Source organism: Canis lupus, chromosome 21 (assembly GCF_011100685.1).
Source record: "Canis lupus familiaris isolate Mischka breed German Shepherd chromosome 21, alternate assembly UU_Cfam_GSD_1.0, whole genome shotgun sequence".
Taxonomy (NCBI): Eukaryota; Metazoa; Chordata; class Mammalia; order Carnivora; family Canidae; genus Canis; species Canis lupus.
Window position 1 is genome coordinate 37,064,918 of NC_049242.1, and position 21,328 is coordinate 37,086,245.

A 21,328-nucleotide genomic window follows, 5' to 3' on the forward strand; every position below is an offset into this window, starting at 1 on the left:
TGCTGCAGGAATCGGAAAGAAGCTCCTATTTTCTCAGTTCTAAGATATACTTGTTTCTCCACAGCTTGACACGTCTGAAGTTGGGATTCTTCTTAAAACCAGCATTGAAAGAAACTCACCAAGGTGCCAAAAAATTCAATGTAGAATGGAAAGTTTTCTTTTTAACAAATAGTGTCAGAATAACTGGATATCCAACTGAAAAGAATGAGCCTTGACCTATACCCCATACCACACACTAAAATTAATTTGAGATGTATCATAGACTTAAATGTAAAGGCCAAAATTTTAAGTGTGGAAGCATATATTTTCAACCTTGGAATATACAAATATTTCTTAAAGAAGACATAGAAAGCACTAAATAACCTCATACCCAGTAGGATGGCTGCTATAAAAAAAAAATAACAGAAAATAACCAGAGTTGGAGAGGATATGGGGAAATTGGAATCCACACAGTTGGTGGGATTATAAAATAGTTCACTATGGAAAACAATAGGGAGTTCCTCAAAAAATTTAAAATAGAACTACTATATGATCCAGCAATCCCACTTCTGGGTATATATCCATAAAAATTGAAAGCAGGGTTTCAAAGAGATATTTGCACACTCATGTTCATAGCAGTACTTTTCACAATAGAAAAGAGGTAGAATCTTTGCTGAAAAAAGAATTTAACTTAAAAGAAAAATCAATTTTACTTCATAAAATCATTTCTTAAGGCAGTGAAAAGAAAATGAAAAGGCAAATCACATACTGGGAGATAATCTTCACAATACATATATCCACAGTGGATGCTATGGTGCTCCCTCCAGACTTCCCTTCTACAGCTTCCAGAAATTTTGGCAGTGAGGTCAACAGATGAGTCTGCCTCTAGACATTCCCCTTGCCCAGAGGGAGTTGCCAGGAACAGAACGCCTCAGTTCCGAAGGGGTTTGGAAATAGGACTGTGGAGAACACAATTATCAACTGAGTCTGTAGTTCTGAGCGAAGTTCTTAGAGATATGGAAGAGGTTTACAAGGAAGTTTTGAGGAAATCCAATATATAACATTTGGGTAAAGGAGGGAAAAAAAGGGGAGGCAGAAGGAGAGGAGAGGTAAGGGCATTCAGAGAGATGGGAGGAAAACTAGGGCTGTATGGAGACATTAAAGTCAAAGGAAGAGGATGTGTTAGAAGGGAGGTAGTTTGGGTTTTTTTCTAACTTATTTATTCATGGGAGACACAGAGAGAGAGGCAGAGACATAGGCAGAGGGGAAGCCTGATGTGGGATTTGATCCCAGGACGCTGGTATCACGACCTGAGCCAAAAGCAGGGGCTCAACCACTGAGCCGCTCAGGCATCCCTGGAAGGGAAGTAGTTTGTCAAATGTTGGGAAGAGATTATGTAAGAGAAAGACTGAACAATGTTTATCATATTTAGCAATATGGAGGTCACTGGAGACAATAGGTAAGAGCAATTTGTTTTTATTATGGGGGCAGAAACTAGACTGATGAGTGAGAGTTAAGGAAATAAACACAGCAATGAAACAACTCTAAAAATTTTTGAATGAGAAAAGAGAACTAGGTTAGCTTAGGAACAGCTACCTAGATCAGATGGCAAAATATTTAAAATTTTAATTTAGTTATTTTTTGAATAAGTGCTACATTCATTTGGTTCAAAGATTTTTTAAAATTATACATTGAGAAATCTTATTTTCACATATGCCCATCTAATTCTTTATTTTTTTAAAAATTTTTATTTATTTATTTATGATAGTCACAGAGAGAGAGAGAGAGAGAGAGAGGCAGAGACACAGGCAGAGAGAGAAGCAGGCTCCATGCACCGGGAGCCCGATGTGGGACTCGATCCCGGGTCTCCAGGATCGTGCCCTGGGCCAAAGGCAGGCGCCAAACTGCTGCGCCACCCAGGGATCCCCCCATCTAATTCTTTATAACCACATCCCCTACCTTGTCCTCTATATGTAACCACTAACTATTAGGTTTTTGGAATCCTTCACTAATTCTTTTTTTTTTAAGTTTTTATATAAATTCCAGTTAGTTAGCATACAGTGTAATATTAGTTTCAGATTTAGAACTTAGTGATGCAACACTTCCTTACAACACCTGGTGCTCATCACAATAAGCATACTCCTTAATCCCTATCACTTACTTAACCCATCCCCCTTGTGACCAACAGTTTACTCTCTATTCTTCAGAGTCTGTTTCTTGGGGCACCTGGGTGGCAGTGGGTTAAGCATTTACCTTCAGCTCAGGTCATGATCCCAGGGTCCTGGAATTGAGCCCCACATCCAGTTCCTTGCTCCTCAGGGAGCCTGCTTCTCCCTCCTTCTGCCTGCCTCTTCCCTTGCTTGTGTTCTCTCTCTCTCTCTCTCTGTTAAATAAATAAATGAATGAATAAAATCTTTTTTTTTTTTAAGTCTGTTTCGGGGATCCTTGCGTGGCTCAGCAGTTTAGTTTCTGCCTTTGGTCCAGGGCATGATCTTGGAGTCCGACATCAGGCTCCCTACATGGAGCCTCGTTCTCCTTCTGCCTATGTCTCTGCCTCTCTCTCTCTCTCTCTGTGTCTCTCATGAATAAATAAATAAATAAAATCTTTTAAAAAAAATAAAAAGTCTGTTTCTTGTTTCGCCTTTCGCTATACTTTTTCCCCATGTCTGTTTGTTTTGTTTTTTAAATTGTACATATGAGGGATCCCTTGGTGGCTCAGTTGGTTAAGCATCTGCCTTTGGCTCAGGTCATGGTCCTGGAGTTCCAGGACTGAGTCCCCCATCAGGCTCCCTGCTCTGTGATGAGTCTGCTTCTCCCTCTTCCTCTTCCCTGCTCACGTGCATGCAGGCATGCTCACTCTCACTCACTCTGTCTCACTCAAATAAATAAAATCTTCAAAAAAAATAAATCACAATATGAATCAAATCATATGGTTTTTGTCTTTCTCCAACTTACTTTGCTTAGCATAATACTCTCCATCCGTGTCACTGTAAATGACAGAATTTCATTCTTTTTGAAGGCTAAGTAATATTTCATCATAATGTAGTATTCCATTGTAATGTAATATTTCATTGTAAATATATAACATAATAATATTAGAGTTAATTATAAATAAATCGATAAATAAATATACATGTATTTACACACCACATCTTCTTTACCCATCATCAGCCAATGGACACTTGGGCTAATTCTGTAATTTGGCAGTTATAAATAATACTGCTATAAAAATAGGGGTGCATGTATCCTTTGGATTAATATTTTTTTGAGGGGGCAAATGTCTAGTAGTGCAATTGCTGAATAGGGTATTTCCATTTTTAACTTTTTGAGGAAACTTCACACTGTTTTCCAGAGTGGTCGCAACAGTTTGCATTCACACCAACAGCGCAAGAGAGTTCCCTATTCTCTGCATCCTCAGCAACACCTGTTGTTTCCTGTGTTGTTAGTTTTAGCCCTTGTGACTGGTCTGAGGTGACATCTCGTTTTAATTATCATTTGTATTTCCCTGATGCTGATATTGAGCATCTTTTCATGTGTCTGTTGGCCATTCGTATGCCTTCTTTGGGAAAGTGTCTATTCATGTCTTCTGCCAATTTTTAAACTGGATTATTTGTTTTTGGGTGTTGAGTTGTATAAGATCTTCATATATTTTGGATACATCTCTATTGAGTATGTCATTTGCAAATATCTTCTCCCATCCCATAGGCTGCCTTTCAGTTTTGCTGATTGTCTCCTTCTCTATGCCGAAGCTTTTTATTTTGATGATGTCCCAATAGTTTATTTTTGCTTTTGTTTCCCTTACCTCAGGAGACAGATCTAGAAAAATGTTGCTATAGCCTATGTCAGAGAAATTACTGCCCGTGCTCTCTTCTAGGACTGTAATAGTTTCCTGTCTCATACTTAGGTCTTTTATCCATTTTGAATTTATTTTTGTGTGTGGTGTAAGAAAGTGGTCATTTGTCTTTCTTTTGCATGTTGCTGTCCAGTATTCCCAGCACCATTTGTTGAAGAGACTACTTTTTTTCCCAGTGGGGAAATTCTTTCCTGCTTTGTTGAAGAGTAGTTGACCATATAGTTGTTGGTTTATTTCTGGGTTTTCTACTCTGTTCTGTTGATCTCTGTGTCTGTTTTTTTGTTTTTTGTTTTTTGTTTTTTTGCCAGTTACCATACTGTCTTGATGACTATAGCTTTGTAATATAACTTGAAGTCTGGAATTGTGATACCTCTAGATTTGTTTTGCTTTTTTCCAGGTTGCTTTGGCTATTCAGGGTTTTTTGTGGTTCTATGCAACTTTTAGGATTATTTGTTCTAGCTCTGTGGAAAATGCTGTTGGTATTTTGATAGGGATTGCATCAAATGTGTAGATTGCTTTGGGTAGCATAGACATTTTAATATCCCTTGTTATTTCAATCCAAGAGCATGAAATGTCTTTCCATTTCTTTGTATTGTCTTCTCTTTCATCAGTGTTTTTTTAATAGTTTTCAGAGTACAGTTTTTTTACATCTTTGGTTAGGTTTATTCCTAGGTATCTTATGATTTTTGGTGCAATTGTTCCTGCACTATTTCTTTAGGAGGATAAGAACAAATACTAAAGTAAATTAATGCTCCTTCCCTTTGTCTTACACAAAAACAGCATACTAGCTTGCATGTTTTTTCACTTAACAATAGATCTTGTACATCTTCCCAGATTAACAGCTATAGAGGGACACAGGTTGCTTCCTTTTGCTGCTACACAATACTGCATTGCATAACCTTATACAGATGAAAATCCATGTGTGTAGGTGTATTTTCAAACTGATATTCCACAAGTGGGATTTCTAGATTAAATGGACATTATCAAATTGGCTTCTATTGGGTTTCATCATAGGGTGAGAGTAGCTGTTTCCCCTAGTTCCAGTAACAAAAAATGCTATCACTCCTTTGAAATTTTGTAATCTGATGAGTGATCACTGATATTGTTACATACTTTTATCTTGTGTTTCTCTTATGATAAAAAGGCTTGAACATGTTTTCATGGGTTTTAAGACAATTTGTATTTCTTTTAAAGTAAATTCTTAGAGTCTTATTGTTTATATCTTCATCCATTTTTCCTTGGGGTCATTGGCCTTTTTCTTCTCAATTTCCAAAAGGTCTTTATATATTAGGGATATTAGTTTTTTGTTTATGATATAAGTTGCAGACATTTTTCCAGTTCTTTTGTTTCATGACTTTGTTTATGGTGTTCAGGTTTTGTTTTGCTTTTGCCATGTAGAACTTTTATTTTTTTTACTGCAATGTAGTTGAATGCATCAATCTTTCCTTACATGACTTATATGTTGAGTCATGGCTGGAAAGAGCTTTCATACTCCCAAGTTATAAAGAATTTTTCCAAATATTCTTCTATCAGTTTTCTATTTTCCTTTTTAAAGTTAAATATTTTACTTGGGGTATTTCTGGGTATTTACTATTGGAAGTATGGACACAGCTTTGTAATTTTCTAGGTTGCTACCAGATGTCTCAATATTGTTTATTTAAAAAATTACATGTTTGGCACATTGACTTGAGATGAAAGGAGAAGGATCTTTTCAATGTGGGAAACGAGAATATTTAAAGGCTGATGGGAATGCCCTAGGGGAGAGGGAGCTGTTGCTCATATAAGTGAAAGAGGAATAATAGAACAAGCTTACCAAGAAGAAATGGGGAATGAGATCAAAGGCAAAAATGCAAATATTAGCCTTAAGTAAAAGGAAGGATACCTGCTATATTTAACAAAAGGAACAAAGGGAACATTTGGGTCTACATGCAGATGGGTATGAGAATTATGTGGTAGAGAGCTGCAAATATACCAGTTTATTGTCTTCTACTTGCCAGTGTAATGAGAGGTAGTTTCACCTGCTGATACCTGATAAGAAGATGGGGTGGAAAGAAGGGAGGTTGGGAGTGGAGAATAAAGTTTGATATTATCACCATAAGGAGTAGAAAAGTAAGACTTGAGAGGTATAGCAAGAGCCTTGGAAAGATCTGGAAGGCTCAGCCAAACTTGGTGACCATAAATATACAGTGATAGCAACAGGCCTGGTTATATCATTTTTCACTGGATGTGCTCAGATCCCCATGGGCAGGCATAGTGATTACAGGTAGGAACTGAAGTTTTCACCCAGGAACTCATTTATCCAGGATCCAGGTATTCCCCTCAAAGGAGCCAAAAGGACAAAAGGGCATAGCAATATAGATCGCTGTTAAGAGAATGGCAGAAATGACAGGTTGTAAGTTGGATTGAAAAGAAATGAAAACATGAGGAGGCAAGTGGGTCCTAAGAAAGTATATGTTTCCATAGAACAGAAGTTAGTCTGAAAAACAAGTATTTGGGGAGTAGAAAAGCAAATAAACAGAAGTGATGGGAGATGGTGGCTGAAAATGGGTCTGATTTATTAATTTTACAGGAAGAATGGTTTTAGATAAAGATAAGGTCCAGGGTATAACATTGAAAGAGTAGGGCAGATGTGAGAAGGGTGGAGAAGGGCACTGAAAATAAAGAGCTAAACCAAAAGCCAGAGTATTGGAGAGTTAGTACTCTCTAGATACTAGAATCACCCACATTGACAGCAGAAATAAGGGTAGAGAGGAAAGTTTATAAGCTTAGTGCCTGAGTCTTCAACAAATAAGAGCTAGTGCCTAGAATATCAGGAGATGACAGACATAAGGGAGACTAGAATGTGATACAGCCAAATGGCATGAACTGTGCCATTTCTCATGAAAAAGCAGACTGTTACAAGCTGTTGGAAGTATAAGGGTGAAACAGCAGCATTAAGGAACAGAAAGAAGCTTCTGACCCCAGCGCTAGACCCTGATATGCAGAAGAACACAGGGTTGTGAAAGAATAAGCACCCTTCACTTGAGTGGGCTGTAGTGAAATCTGGTCCTCAGGGAATACCCTCTATGAATTTTGAGATTTTAATAGTGTGGAGCAGGATGCCTGGGTGGCTCAGCAGTTGAGCGTCTGCCTTTGGCTCAGGGTGTGATCCTGGAGTCCTGGGATCGAGTCCCACATCGGGCTCCCTACATGGAGCCTGCTTCTCCCTCTGCATATGTCTCTGACTCTCTGTGTCTCTCATGAATAAATAAATAAAATCTTTTAAAAAAAATAGTGTGGAGGGCAGCCCAGGTGGCTCAGCGGTTTAGCGCTGCCTTCGGCCCAGGGCCTGATCCTGGAGACCCGGGATCGAGTCCCGCGTTGGGCTCTCTGCATGGAGCCTGCTTCTCCCTCTGCCTGTGTCTCTGCCTCTCTCTCTCTCTCTCTCTCTCTCTCTCTCTCTGTCCTTCATGGATAAATAAGTAAAATCTTAAAAAAATAGTGTGGAGTCATCAGATTTACATCATCATTCATAAACATGAGGCCCTTCTCTCTTCAAGCCTGGAACAGCCAGCTTTGAAAGTGAATTGTAGGAGACATGGTCCAAATGTCAGCATCACATACAACTCTAAACTGTAGTTCCATCACTCCAGGTTAAGGCTTGTGATATTGCAAATGTCCCTCAGCTAGTATACTGGAGCACAAACATGGATGACTACTCCTTTCCAGGGAGTAGTTTGAATGAGACAGAGGAAGGAAGGAAAAGAGAACGGGTATTTGAGTGAAGGGCCCTCACTGAGTGAGGGAAAATGGCACATGAGAGCACGTAAGGAAATACTAATAGCTAACACTTAATTATCAAGTGTGCACCATCTGTCTGGCCCTGTTCTAAGCACATTACGTACAAAACCTCATTCTAACCTCATGAATAATCTGAATCAAGTTCTAATATAATCACAGTTATTTTTATTTTTTCAGATTTTTATTTAAATTCTAGTTTGTTAACATACTGTGTAATATTAGCTTCAGGTGTAGAATTTAGTGATTCGTCACTTCACTCTATCACCCATGCTTACCACAAGTGCCTTCCTTAATTCCTATCAGATGTTTAATCCAATTCCCCACCCACCTCTCCTCCAGTAATCCTCAGTTTGTTTTCTATAGTTAAAGTCTGTTTCCTGATCTGCCTCTCTTTTTCCTCCCATGTCCATCTGTTTTGTTTTTTCAATTCCACATATGAATGAAATCATATGGTATTTGTCTTTCTCTGACTTATTTCACTTAGCATTATACTGTCTGGCTTCATCCACACGATTGAAAATGGCAAGGTTTCATTCTTTTTTATTGCTGAGTAGTACTCCATTGTATATCTATTATTCGATGGACATATGTGGGCTTTATTCATAATTTGGCTATTATAAGTAATACTGCTATAAACATAGGGATGCATATATCCCTTTGAATCAGTATATTTGTAGCCTTTGGGTAAATACCTAGTAGTGCAATTGCTGAATAGGGTATTTCCATTTTTAACTTTTTGAGGAAACTTCACACTGTTTTCCAGAGTGGTCGCAACAGTTTGCATTCACACCAACAGCGCAAGAGAGTTCCCTATTCTCTGCATCCTCAGCAACACCTGTTGTTTCCTGTGTTGTTAGTTTTAGCCCTTGTGACTGGTCTGAGGTGACATCTCGTTTTAATTATCATTTGTATTTCCCTGATGCTGATATTGAGCATCTTTTCATGTGTCTGTTGGCCATTCGTATGCCTTCTTTGGGAAAGTGTCTATTCATGTCTTCTGCCAATTTTTAAACTGGATTATTTGTTTTTGGGTGTTGAGTTGTATAAGATCTTCATATATTTTGGATACATCTCTATTGAGTATGTCATTTGCAAATATCTTCTCCCATCCCATAGGCTGCCTTTCAGTTTTGCTGATTGTCTCCTTCTCTATGCCGAAGCTTTTTATTTTGATGATGTCCCAATAGTTTATTTTTGCTTTTGTTTCCCTTACCTCAGGAGACAGATCTAGAAAAATGTTGCTATAGCCTACGTCAGAGAAATTACTGCCCGTGCTCTCCTCTAGGACTGTAATAGTTTCCTGTCTCATACTTAGGTCTTTTATCCATTTTGAATTTATTTTTGTGTGTGGTGTAAGAAAGTGGTCATTTGTCTTTCTTTTGCATGTTGCTGTCCAGTATTCCCAGCACCATTTGTTGAAGAGACTACTTTTTTTCCCAGTGGGGAAATTCTTTCCTGCTTTGTTGAAGAGTAGTTGACCATATAGTTGTTGGTTTATTTCTGGGTTTTCTACGCTGTTCTGTTGATCTCTGTGTCTGTTTTTTTGTTTTTTGTTTTTTGTTTTTTTTTGCCAGTTACCATACTGTCTTGATGACTATAGCTTTGTTTTTTTAATTAAATTTATTTTTTTTATTGGAGTTCGATTTGCCAACATATAGCATAACACCCAGTGCTCATCCCGTCAAGTGCCCCCCTCAGTGCCCGTCACCCAGTTACCCCATTCTCCACCCACCTCCCTTCCAACAACCCTGTTTGTTTCCTAGAGTTAAGAGTCTCTGATGGTTTGTCTCCATCTATGATTTCACTGTTATTTTTCAAATGAGGAAACAGGTACAGGGAGGATAAGTAACATGTCTGGTTGTGTCACACAATTAGTAAACAGCAGAGCCAGAATGGAGGCTCAATAGTCTTGACCTGAGAGACCATGCCCTTAATTACCCTATTATACTACTTCCAGTGGATATACATGCAGAGCCAGCCCTGGGAATCCTTAAACATGATATGGTTTCCCTGCACAGCTCTCCTGGAGCTTTTCCATTATGCCTCAAAGAAAATCTGAAACACATTGATCCTGGGCTGTGCAAAGAAGAATTAAATTGGAATCATGCTGTTTAGTTCATTAAAACCAAAACAGGCTAAAGGAAGCTACTGTTCAATAAGGTAGGAAGAGTTTTATAGGTGAAACCTAAGAGTAGAATTGGCCTTTCTGATGGCTCCTGCCTTTTCAGTCATTCTCTTAACCTATGGTTTGGGACTTTGAGGGAGACATAATCATCCTAGAGTTGTGTTCTGAGCTTAATTTTATGACACAGCTCTTGAAATCTAGGAGGTGAAGGGAAATGTGAAGAGAGAAGAGAAGAGATGCCTCTTTTCCTCTTGCTTCAGTCTCAGAACTTCCCTGACAAACTCTAGACCTACCCAATTCTCTGGGGTCTTTTGAGGAACCCAACCCAAGTTGATCTATGATATATTTCAAACAGCTGTGAAGTCTTTGCTGTAACCACAGTAAGCTATTTTTGTTTATTTGTTTGTTTTTTAGCCAGTTGTTCAGGATAGCAAGTCATAAATAGTACATGCCTTTTGAGCTCACTTTCTCCCCACCCAACAAAAATGCTGTGTCTGTATATAAAAAACTTTAGATGGCATATATAACCCACAGTGATTAACTCCAAGGAACTGTTAAAGGTATTTGCATATTCTCATCTATAATTTCCTTTCTTTGGCAATGAAACTTATGAAATAAAGACATAAAATAGTTAATTATGGCCACATTAATAGCCATGAAAACAGCAAGATGAGGTCAAGAAAATAGAAAAGGTTTTCCTGGGGTGCCTGGGGGGCTCACTTGGGTAAGTGTCTGACTCTTGATTTAAGTTCAGGTTATGATCTTGGGGTTGTGAGTCTGAACCCCCAAATGGGTATAGAGATTACTTAAAAATAAAATCTGGGGATCCCTGGGTGGCTCAGCGGTTTAGTGCCTGCCTTCGGGCCAGGGCGTAATCCTGGGGTCCTGGGATCCAGTTCTGCATCAGGCTCCCTGAATGGAGCCTGCTTCTCCCTCTGCCTGTCTCTCTCTGTGTGTCTCCCATGAATAAATAAATAAAATCTTTAAAACAATAAAATCTTAAAAAAATTAATGCTCCTGAAGCTTACTTTAAAGAGGTTTGTCAATATCTCAGTTGTCTCTTAAGAGGGACCATTAGATGGTCCACCCTAATGATGTGTGGTCCAATGTAAATCTGTAGTTTTACTTTAACCTTCTCTGCTGGGGTTTAACCAGAGTAGCCAACCTAGCATTATCCATAAGCTAGATGTGTTTAACTTTTTCTTGTCCTTGACTTACCATGTGAACTGAGGGTATGGCCTGGATTCATGGTATCTTTCCTTAGGCATTCTATTACATAGGGGCCATTTCATTCTGCCAAAACATTTATCATATATGTGAGGGAATTTCCCTAGATTGTTTCACTAAGCTTCTCTTACCAAGCTTCTAAGGGCAACATAAGCAAATCTGCTCAGATAATTTGGTCATTACCTCTTAGTACCATTTTTCCCCTGCTAAGAAGGGCCAATCAGCCTCTGGACTAACCAGGAAACATTAGCATCGCACTTCAACCAAGACAGGTGTGCAACAGGATGAATTATTAAGAATTAAATGGGGCAAGATTGGATATAAACACTTAACAGTGTTATTTATTTTCTGTTGCTTAGAAGCTGAATGCTGCATATCCCTAAGGTACCTACTATTACTTTGCTAAAGATTGGGAGATAGACTAAGACTGGAACTAAATACCCAGAAAATATTCTTTTATGATGTTAAGGTTTGGTTCTCACTGCTTAAAATATCTAGAGCTTCTTAGTAAGCTGTTAAGCCATTTATTAAAGAAAGTAGTAGGAAAGGAAGTCTGGGTGTTTTTGAAGGATTGGAGATATGAAAAGCCTAGTAACAGAAGTGAGAGAAGACGAGGGGAGAAGTGGGAAAGTAGTGGATTTCTTTTAATGGTAGAAATCAGAACCACTCAAATGCAGTATACTGGGGAGATACAGGCGGCTGAGAAAGCCAGGGGATAACCCTGGGAGCCATGGTTTGGTGATCTGCAGCAAGGCCTCTTGTAGCTTAGTAGGCACAACTGAACCATCTACCTTCTGTCTGATGTGGTCTAATGAGTTATGGTCCTGTGGTAAAACTCATGGACTTAATGAACCTGGGCCTTGAGCAAATCTGTGATCACAACAGATGAAGGCCAGAGGTTTCTCCTCTATTTATCCTAGAACTGAGTAAGCTCTGCAATCCTGGTAAAACACACAGAAAGGGAAGGGAGCCATGAAGAATAACTGATATTGAACTTATCACTCACCTCAGATGAGATTTAATTTGACAGAGAAAACCAACAAAAAATGTCACATTACTGGCAACTGCTATGGTGATAGGAAGGCCTGGAAGAGTCCACTTCCTTGAATCAATCTGGATGAATCCTTATGCTAATGCCTTAAGGAAAGGTCAAACTTTTAACACAAGTCCTATTACCAGGGTTAAATTCTTACATTATATCACATATAACATGTGTGAAAGTTAATTTGGTTAACGGAGTATGTGAAGTTGTCTTCTGTCCCTTCTTAGTAGGAATGAGTGTGTGTGTGTGGGTGGAGGGTTCTTACATACTTCTAAACAACTATTTTAGTTTTAGTTTAAATTTCTCACAAATCAAAATCTGAAATAAAAACTTCAGTGTAGGAGGTAGTATCAGGAAGCAGGTGTGAGTGAATATAGAGACTGATACAGGTGAAGAGAAATTTCTGAGAAAGGATGTGCCATTAAGCTAGTTCTCCATGGGCAATTGGGGTTTAGTCCCTCTCAGGACCCTCTATAGAACCAGGCAAGATGGTCCTCAGAACTGTCCCTTTAAGGATGAGAGGATAGAGCATTTTCTCCCTGATTCCTATCCTGAACTGTGGCTTGCTCCTGGGAATGTTTCTGGACTGCTGATGTGGAGGGATGGCCTACCTCCCTCTCTCCTAGGTAGGGAGAACTTGTGCACGGGAACTGTCCACCAGAGATGCTACTATAGTTCAAGGTGGACTGAGAGGTTGTGGCTTAGGCAGCAAAAAATACATGCTACATAAACCTACATCAGGAAAGTGAATGGAAGATGCTTAACCTTTTAGAAAAGAACCTTTCCTCCAAACCCCCATCTCAGGTTGTTGGGGAGGAGGATGAGTATTACATGACTTGCTATGTTTAAACCTTGAATAAATTCCCTGTTCTTATAGGACTCAGACTCCAAAGCATTTCTGGGTTAGCCAGGCAGATCTGCCTCTTGGCTATACAGCAGCCCCCCTCCCCTGGAACTTATTCTGGGCTGCAAATTCCTTTGTTATTGTCACCTAGTAACACTTTATTGTTCACTTTCCATCTTACAGAATTTTGCTGTAATTTTCACCTTCCAACAGAGAAATGTCTATTCAGATCCTTTGCCCATATTTTAGATGGGTTGTCTTTTTATGTTTGAGTTGAAGGTATTCCTTATATATTCTGGATTTTAGTCTCTCTCTTTTTTAAATTTTTTATTTATTTATGATAGGCACACAGTGAGAGAGAGAGAGGCAGAGACATAGGCAGAGGGAGAAGCAGGCTCCATGCACCGGGAGCCCGACGTGGGATTTGATCCTGGGTCTCCAGGATCGCGCCCTGGGCCAAAGGCAGGCGCTAAACCGCTGCGCCACCCAAGGATCCCTGGATTTTAGTCTCTTATCCAACATATGATTTACAAATAGTATCTCGCATTAGGTGAATTGTCTTTTTACTTTCTCAGTGGTGTCCTTTGAAGCATATTTTTATTTTCAATAAAATCTAATTTATTTTTTTCTTTGGTTGCTTCTGCTTTTGGTTTCATGTTTCAGAAACAATTGCCTAATCCAAGGTTTACACCTATGTTTTCTTCTAAGAGTTTTATAGTTTTAGTGCTTACATGTAGGCCTTTGATTCATTTTTAGTTAATTTTTAAAAAGATTTTATTTATTTGAGAGAGAGAGAGAGAGAGAGAGAGAGAGAGCATGAGCCGGGGGAGGGGTAGAGGGACAAGCAGACTCCCCAACAAGCAGGGAACCCCACATGGTGCTCAATCCCAGGACCATGAGATCATGTCCTGAGCCAAAGTCAGATGCTTAACTGACTAAGCCACCCAGGCACCCCTAGTTTTTGTATATGATGTGAGATAGGGGTCCAAATTCATGCTTTTGCATATGGATATCCAGTTGTCTCAGCACTATTTGTTGAAAAACTATTCTTTCCAATTGAATTGTCTTGGCATCTTTGTTGAAAATAAACTGACCAAAAATGAGAGGGTTTATTTCTGGGTCTCAATTCTATTCAACTGGTATGTGTGTCTAACCTTGCCACATTACTACATTGTCTTTTTTTTTTTTTTTTAAATATTTTATTTATTTATTTAGGATAGTCACAGAGAGAGAGAGAGAGGCAGAGACACAGGCAGAGGGAGAAGCAGGCTTCATGCACCGGGAGCCTGACGTGGGATTCGATCCCGGGTCTCCAGGATCGCGCCCTGGGCCAAAGGCAGGCGCCAAACCGCTGCGCCACCCAGGGATCCCCCATTGTCTTGATTAATGCTACTTTGTAGTAAGTTTTGAAAATCAGAAGCTTGAATCCTCCAAATTTATTCTTCTTTTTCAAGATTGTTTTGAATTGTTTGGCTATTCTGAATCCCTAGAATTTCGCTATTAATTTTAGGGTCAGCTTGTAAATTTCTGCAAAGAAGTCAGCTGTGGGGGATACCTGGGTGGCTCAGAGGTTTGGCGCCTGCCTTCGGCCCAGGGCGTGATCCTGGAGACCTGGGATCGAGTCCCATGTTGGGTTCCCTGCATGGAGCCTACTTCTCTCTCTCTGCCTGTGTCTCTGCCTCTCTCTCTCTCTGTATCTCTCTTGAATAAATAAATAAAATCTTAACAAAAAAAGAAGTCAGCTGTGATTAAAAATTGGCACTTTAGGGACACCTGGGTAGCTCAGCGGTTGAGCGTCTGCCTTGGCTCAGGGCGTGATCCTGGAGTCCCGGGATTGAGTCCCACATCGGGTTCCCTGCATGGAGCCTGCTTCTCCCTCTGCCTGTGTCTCTGCCTCGCTCTGTGTCTTTCATGAATAACTGAATAAAATCTTAAAAAAAATGGCACTTTAACTTTTCTTAACAGATTACTTGTAATATGCCTCACCAATGTTTATAACACACCATCTTAACATATTGAGAATTATTCACATATTTATTGTTACTGTTCATTTGCTCAATAAAACTCCATGAAGTTGCCATCCAGAGGGTTATAGAATTTTGTGAAAGCCTACAAATTTTTTTGTATTATCCCCATCAAGTATAATAGCACACATACAACAGTAACACAACATAAGATTCTTTTTTATCCTTTTCATGTGATATTTTTGTTGTAGAGGATGTTAGCAACATGACTGACAGATTTCTTTTTTTTTTCTTAAGCACAGAGTTCTGAGTAAGAATGTCCAATAAAATATTCTCTAAAATAACTTCACTATATTTCTTAACTACTTTGACATTAATCTTGAGAGTTCAGAACTCTCATAGTAGACAGACTTTCTTTCCTAAAAAAGATTATCTGTGAATCACATCAAATCAAATCTAACACTTTTAAAGGAGAGAGATAATAGTGAGTAACATCTATGGGTTCAGCCCATCTCTTCCTTGTGAAACTTCTTCAGTGATCTATCCCAGTCACTTTTATTTGGCCTAGATAAAGTGGCCAATTGTTGAAATGTGGCTTCCTTACCTCACCAGTCATGCTATTCCTGCCAAGGACTCCTGTGTTTCCACATCCAATGACCAGTTTTTCTCTCATGTAACCTCTATACACACATTGCCCGCTCCTGCTTCATGAACTTTGTTCTCTGAATTCTGTCTAGTTTATACCATCCTGGTTCTCCCACTTCTGAACATCTGGTTTCTTTTTTCTCCAGTATTCTCTCCTGTCTTCCCACTACACCCAATGAACATGCTCTCAGCTACCCTAGTCTTTGCTCACTGATTTTACAATAATGCCTATCTTGATATCTTCTCATCTGGGTTCACCTATGGGGCATATCTAATAAGGTATCACATCATTTCAAATACAATAAGTCTATATATGGACTCAATTTATTCTCCAAATCAACTTCCTTTCAACTTCATTTCTTAGAGGTTACAACCATTTCCCAAGGTCAGTTCCCTGCCCTTTCATTCCTCATATCTAATCAGTTGCCATGAAGTCCCACAGGTATTTTGTGAAAACCAATGGGTTCATCTCCATTCCACTTCTCTTACCACTTGTTCACTTATTTATGAACTTCTTCATGAAGTCAAGAACAATCTAGTAAGACCTTTTAATCTGCAAGGCATGTACCCACCTAGAAAGCAAGTTAGGCCCTAAGGCCTGGGCCAGATAAAATGAGCCATTGGTCAAGATAGAGGACCATTTTTGGATGGTATCAAGGAAGGGCTGATATAACCATTACCTCAAGGTTGTATTGCTATAATTCCCTACCACGTCTCCTGATATCGTATGCTACTAACATATTTTGCTCACTCCCACTGTACTTTTATTGGTTTGGTTAGTCTGGGTTGATGGTACTAGCTTAGTATTACCTCACTTAAATATTGCTGATTTATGTCAGAAAGGCCTTAGTATCATGGTTAAAGCAATAATGTGATCAAAAACATACCTAAGTTGGTTTCCATGAAGACCAAAAGGTGAGAATGACACAAAGAAGTGTAATTCTTAACTCAAGACATTATTCACTAAGTCAGGAACTGGAATTGAAGTAGAGCTTTCCAGAACCAGGGGAAACACAAAACAACAGATAAATTCTGGGCAAAACTTTTTCTAAGCTTCTTGAATTTCCTGAACTTCTCTTCCTGAACTTCCTGAACCTGTAGAATAGAAGGAACTCAAACCTTCACAATGAGCCTTATCTGAGCAATCTTTGTCTTTGACTTCTATCAAGGCTGAATGTCTCTTGCTGAAGAGTAGCTAATACTTATATAACACTTTCCAAGGGCTAGTGTATTAATCATACTTTAAATATTTTATGGTGTTTTGACATGTTGTGGGGATTAGCCAGCTGAGGAGAGACTGCCTCTTCCAGGGCTGCTAATTCCCAGAAATAAACAATTTTCCTGAAATACTACTCAGTCATAAAAAAATAAAAGAAATGTTGCCATTTAAAAAAATATATTTTTATTTATTCATTTGAGAGAGAGAGGGAGGGCAAGAGCAGTGAGGAGAGGGAGAAGCCGACTCTCCACTGAGCAGGAAGCCTGACATGGGGCTTGATCCCAGGACCCTGGGGTCATGACTTGAGTTGAAGGCAGATGCTTAATGGCCGAGCCATGTAAGTGCCCCCAAATCTTGCCATTTGTGAAAACATGGATAGATGTAGAGGGTATTGTGCTAAGTGAAATATATCAGAGGAAAAAAACACTGTATGACTTCATTTACATGTGGAGGTTTTTTTTTTAACATGTGGAGTTTTTAAAAAAGATTTTATTTATTTATTCATGAGAGACACAGAGAAAGAGGCAGAGACATAGGCAGAAGGAAAAGACTTAATCACGAGACTTAATCACGATATAAGCCAAAGGGAGACACTCAACCACTGAGCCACCCAGGTGTCCCTCTTACATATGGAATTAAAAAAACAAAACAAATGAACAAAAAACCAAAACAGAAACAGATTCAAATAAAGAACAAACTGATGGTTGCTGGAGGGGAAAAGGGTGGAGGGATGGTCAAAATAGGTGAAGGGGATTAAGAAGTACAATCTTCCAGTTACAAAATAAATAAGACAGAGGGATGTAATGTACAACATAGGGAATGTAGTCAATAATATTGTAGCAACTTTGTATAGTGACAGATGGTGACTACTTATTGTGGTGACGATTTTGTAATGCACACAAATATCAAATCTATGTATATATTTCATAATGTATATAAATATCAACTAGGTTGTACACCTGAAACTAACACAATATTTTATGTCAATGATTCTTCAATAAAAAATTAAATTTAAAAAATACGCAACTTGCCTGAAAACATGCTTTTCATGAATAAATTAACCAATCCCAAGTCCATACCCCAGCTACCTTCTTTTTATCTAACTTCCCCACATCAAGCCAATATTCTTCCTACCTTGAATCACCCATGGCCTGGTACCAGGCAATTGGCGACCACCCCACAGCTCAGGGCCCACCAAAATTCTCCAAAATTCTCCAAAATTCTCCAATTTCCTTTCCCATGGCTCGGGGCCAGGCTTCCCCCTCACTCCATTCTGCTTCCTAATCAACACTGATGTTTCCCCATTTGGCCCTGTGTGATGTGTCATGCCTTCTCGTCTGGGGAATATCTATGTAATAAAAACCTTTCAATGGCATTAGCCTTTCCATGTCTTTACTTAGTCATCTCCATAAATTAAAATTCCATGAGTTTAACTGATATAGGAGCCATTCTAAATATTTTGTATAGGTAAGCTTGTTTAATCTTCATAAGGTTCTATACCTTCTATAAGGTATATAGTACTATTATCCCAATTCTAACAAGGAGAACATCAGTGTAAGTAACTTGCTTATAATTCTACGAGTGAGTGGCAAAGCTGAGACACCAACCCTGGCAGCCTACTGTGAGCATTACGTTGCCTCTTGAGGAAGCTGGGTGTTCAATGTACTCAAGACATAAATCCCTGGTATTCTCTTCACCACTGTAGGCTTCCTGCAAGGGCTGCCCTTCTTGTTTGACAACCCGCCTTAAACTAATTATTAGAATGAGGAACAGACAGACACATCTAGGGCCTGAAAAGCATCACTGTTCTGATTCTAAGTAGTTGGCTTGGGGTGAATAGAGAAAAAAACAACTAGTCAAAATAGTGTAAAACAGATGATACAAAAATGACAATCCATCCTTTTGTCTCTAGAATCTGTTTTTTTGGTAAGAATACAACACCAGTACTGAACACATAAGCACACAGTCCCTTCAGCAATTCTAAGAATGAACTAAAAGCTTATGCGCAGCAAATTACAAGACACCCAGTGTTTTCAGGGCATAAAGTACAAGATGGTACCAGTAGATGAGGCTAGAGTGGTCCATAGGAACCAGGCCAGGAATGGCTCATATGATTTGCAAAAATGCAAGTAGGTGATAGAAAACCAGTATTTCTTCTTCCCTCATGCTTGAGGAATGGGACCCTCTGACTGATTCCCAGAGGCTACTACATAAATGGTCACTTAGGTTGTGTGAAATGTAGAGTAAAACTTCTATTAATGACACTATTAAAACTTAACATTAACATTTGACAAACATTATGACTTTCTTTTTCAATTACTGCCTTGGACCAATTTTCTAAAGTAAAATTGAGCGGGGGGGGGTGGATGGAAACCCCATCATTCTCATTATTTTTACCTTTCAAACTCCAGATTGCTTTTACTAGCTTACATAGTCTCAAGCATTGTATATGTTATACAAAGACTTGCCAGGATTCACTTATATCCTGTGTATTTATGCTACATCACTGTCATCCTTCACTTTCCAGAAATCTTTCTTTCATTCTCTTCTCTTTTCTTTTTTTTTTCTCGTCTCTTTTCACATATCCAAAATCCTCTTCTCTTTCCTTACCTTCAGTCAATAATCTTGTTTCTTTAAAAAAACAGTCAGAGGGGACCTGAGTGGTGCAGTTGGTTAACCCTCCTGACTCTTGGTTTCGGCTCAGGTTGTGATCTCAGGGTCGTGAGATTGAGCCCTGAGTCTGGCTCCATGCTCACTGTGGGAATCTGCTTAAGATTCTCTTTCCCTCTCCCCTCCTCAAATAAATAAGTCTTAAGAAGAAAGAAAGAAAAGAAAAGAAAAAGAAAGAGAGAAAGAGAGAAAGAGAAAGAAAGAAAGAAAGAAAAAGAAAGAAAGAAAGAAAGAAAGGAAAGAAAAGAAAGAAAGAAAGAAAGAAAGAAAGAAAGAAAGAAAGAAAGAAAGAAAGAAAGAAAGAAAGAAAGAAAGAAAATTTAAATTGGCCTGGAGTGAACTCTTCAGTAGATAGCCCAGGAACACAAGCATCAGTTGCTCCTTTGAGGCTAGGTGCAGGAAGGAAATCAGGATGTCATTTAAGAGTTCAATTACTAACTTCCATTCTATATCCCTTCTTATCTCCACCTTAGAAGATGATTATCATGAATTGTTGAAAACTTCTGGGGTGTAGCATAGACTGAAGGATCCAAATACTATGGAAAGTCATCTTCTATCAGTGGTCTCTCAGACGTGGATACTGCTTTTTGAACCTCAAATTTCCATCTTTGTGAACACCTGAACCCGTCTGAGTCAGTTTGCTAAATGAGGGCTATGTGGGAGTGGGGCATAGGGTCATTTTATTGCCATAATCAGGACTGATAGTCTTGGAAGAATTGTTGCTTACATTTCATTTTTCTAAAGAGCACAGGGCTCTCCCTCTCCTAGTTGGATTGCTAACGAATAACTCCTACATAAATTCATATCTATAATGAACCAGAGTAAATGAATTTCTGGCTTTAAGTATACATGTTATCTTTAATTTCTTCATATGTTAACCAACATTTTGTAAGCACTTACTTCATGCTAGGTGTTGAGAAGATTATAATGAACAAGACCAACACAGGTTTTTTGTTTTGTTGTTTTTGGCCCAGAGAATATAGCCAAAATTCCAAGAGAATAGGCTCTGCCATGACCAATTCTGAAAATTCAGTGAACTTTTCCATGAATGTAAACAAACACAAATGGGAAACATGCTCAGTGGGTGAAGATCAGTTGCCTGGAATGAAGCCCATGACTAGTTCTATCTGGGGTTTCTAGTGGTATCTACCATCTTCAACACATTTAGTAGATGTCAAAATGTGAACATCTATATTTAGAAATAGCATGGGATTTCTGGGCCATAGGGTATGCATTATATTCAACTTTAGTAGATAATGTCAGCTTGTTTTCCAAGGTAGTTCTACTAATTTAAAATCTCATCAGCAATGGAGTGCTCTAGTTAAGTGACTTGGTACTTGCTGTGATTCTTGATTTTTATTTGATTTGGAAAAAACTCCACACTATTGAAAAGTAATTTAGATTTTTGGAAGGGAGTGGGGGTGTAGTAGTTAAGACTCTACTATTTAGTATCAGAGTGGGCTTGGACAAATTATTTAACCTCTCTTTCTCCATAGGATTGTTTTTATGATCACATAAAATCATACACATAAAGTACGAGAACCAGGCGTAGTACATAGTAGATGCTGTATATATTTGTGGTTAATAAATGTTACTATCATTATAGTCATTGTCCTCATTTTTATGGAAATACAGAGTTATAGCCTGGGAATGTGTGATCAGCACTGGGACTGTAGCTATGCTGATGAAATGGGTGTTCTGTTTAGGTTTCAACTTACTTTTAGTGAGGTTGAGGGGCAGAGGGAGTTCTAAGAATATGGAATATATGAATTCATTGAAACTGAAAAATCAGTCCTCTTGGGGTAGGAGAATGAGGAGTTTGAGTTTTCTCTTTTATTTAAGAGAGTGAAAGCCCATATGGTGTTTTCATCCAACTGGGATGTGGAATTTCTTTAGTCTAGATCCAGAAAGGACTCATTTAGGTTTCACGTGACTCAGGAAGATAAAGAGACTGATAAATTAGTAAAGAGCTATCATATA

At 38.8% G+C, this 21,328-nt stretch overlaps 1 protein-coding gene across 22 annotated transcripts in view; it reads right to left on the reverse strand.

Moving 5' to 3' along the window:
- LOC111089999 (glyceraldehyde-3-phosphate dehydrogenase-like) overlaps window positions 1-21,328 on the reverse strand; it is an 88,247-nt gene that overhangs the window by 30,218 nt on the left and 36,701 nt on the right. The window contains exon 2 of one of the 22 annotated variants that reach the window (XM_038569096.1): window positions 749-938. The exons of 20 other annotated variants lie outside the window; for them this stretch is intronic. The gene's annotated coding sequence lies outside the window, so the exon portion shown is untranslated. Of the gene's footprint in view, window positions 1-748; window positions 939-2,232; window positions 2,291-21,328 lie in introns of those variants that run through there. One more of the 22 variants, XM_038569097.1, reaches the window with a different exon arrangement.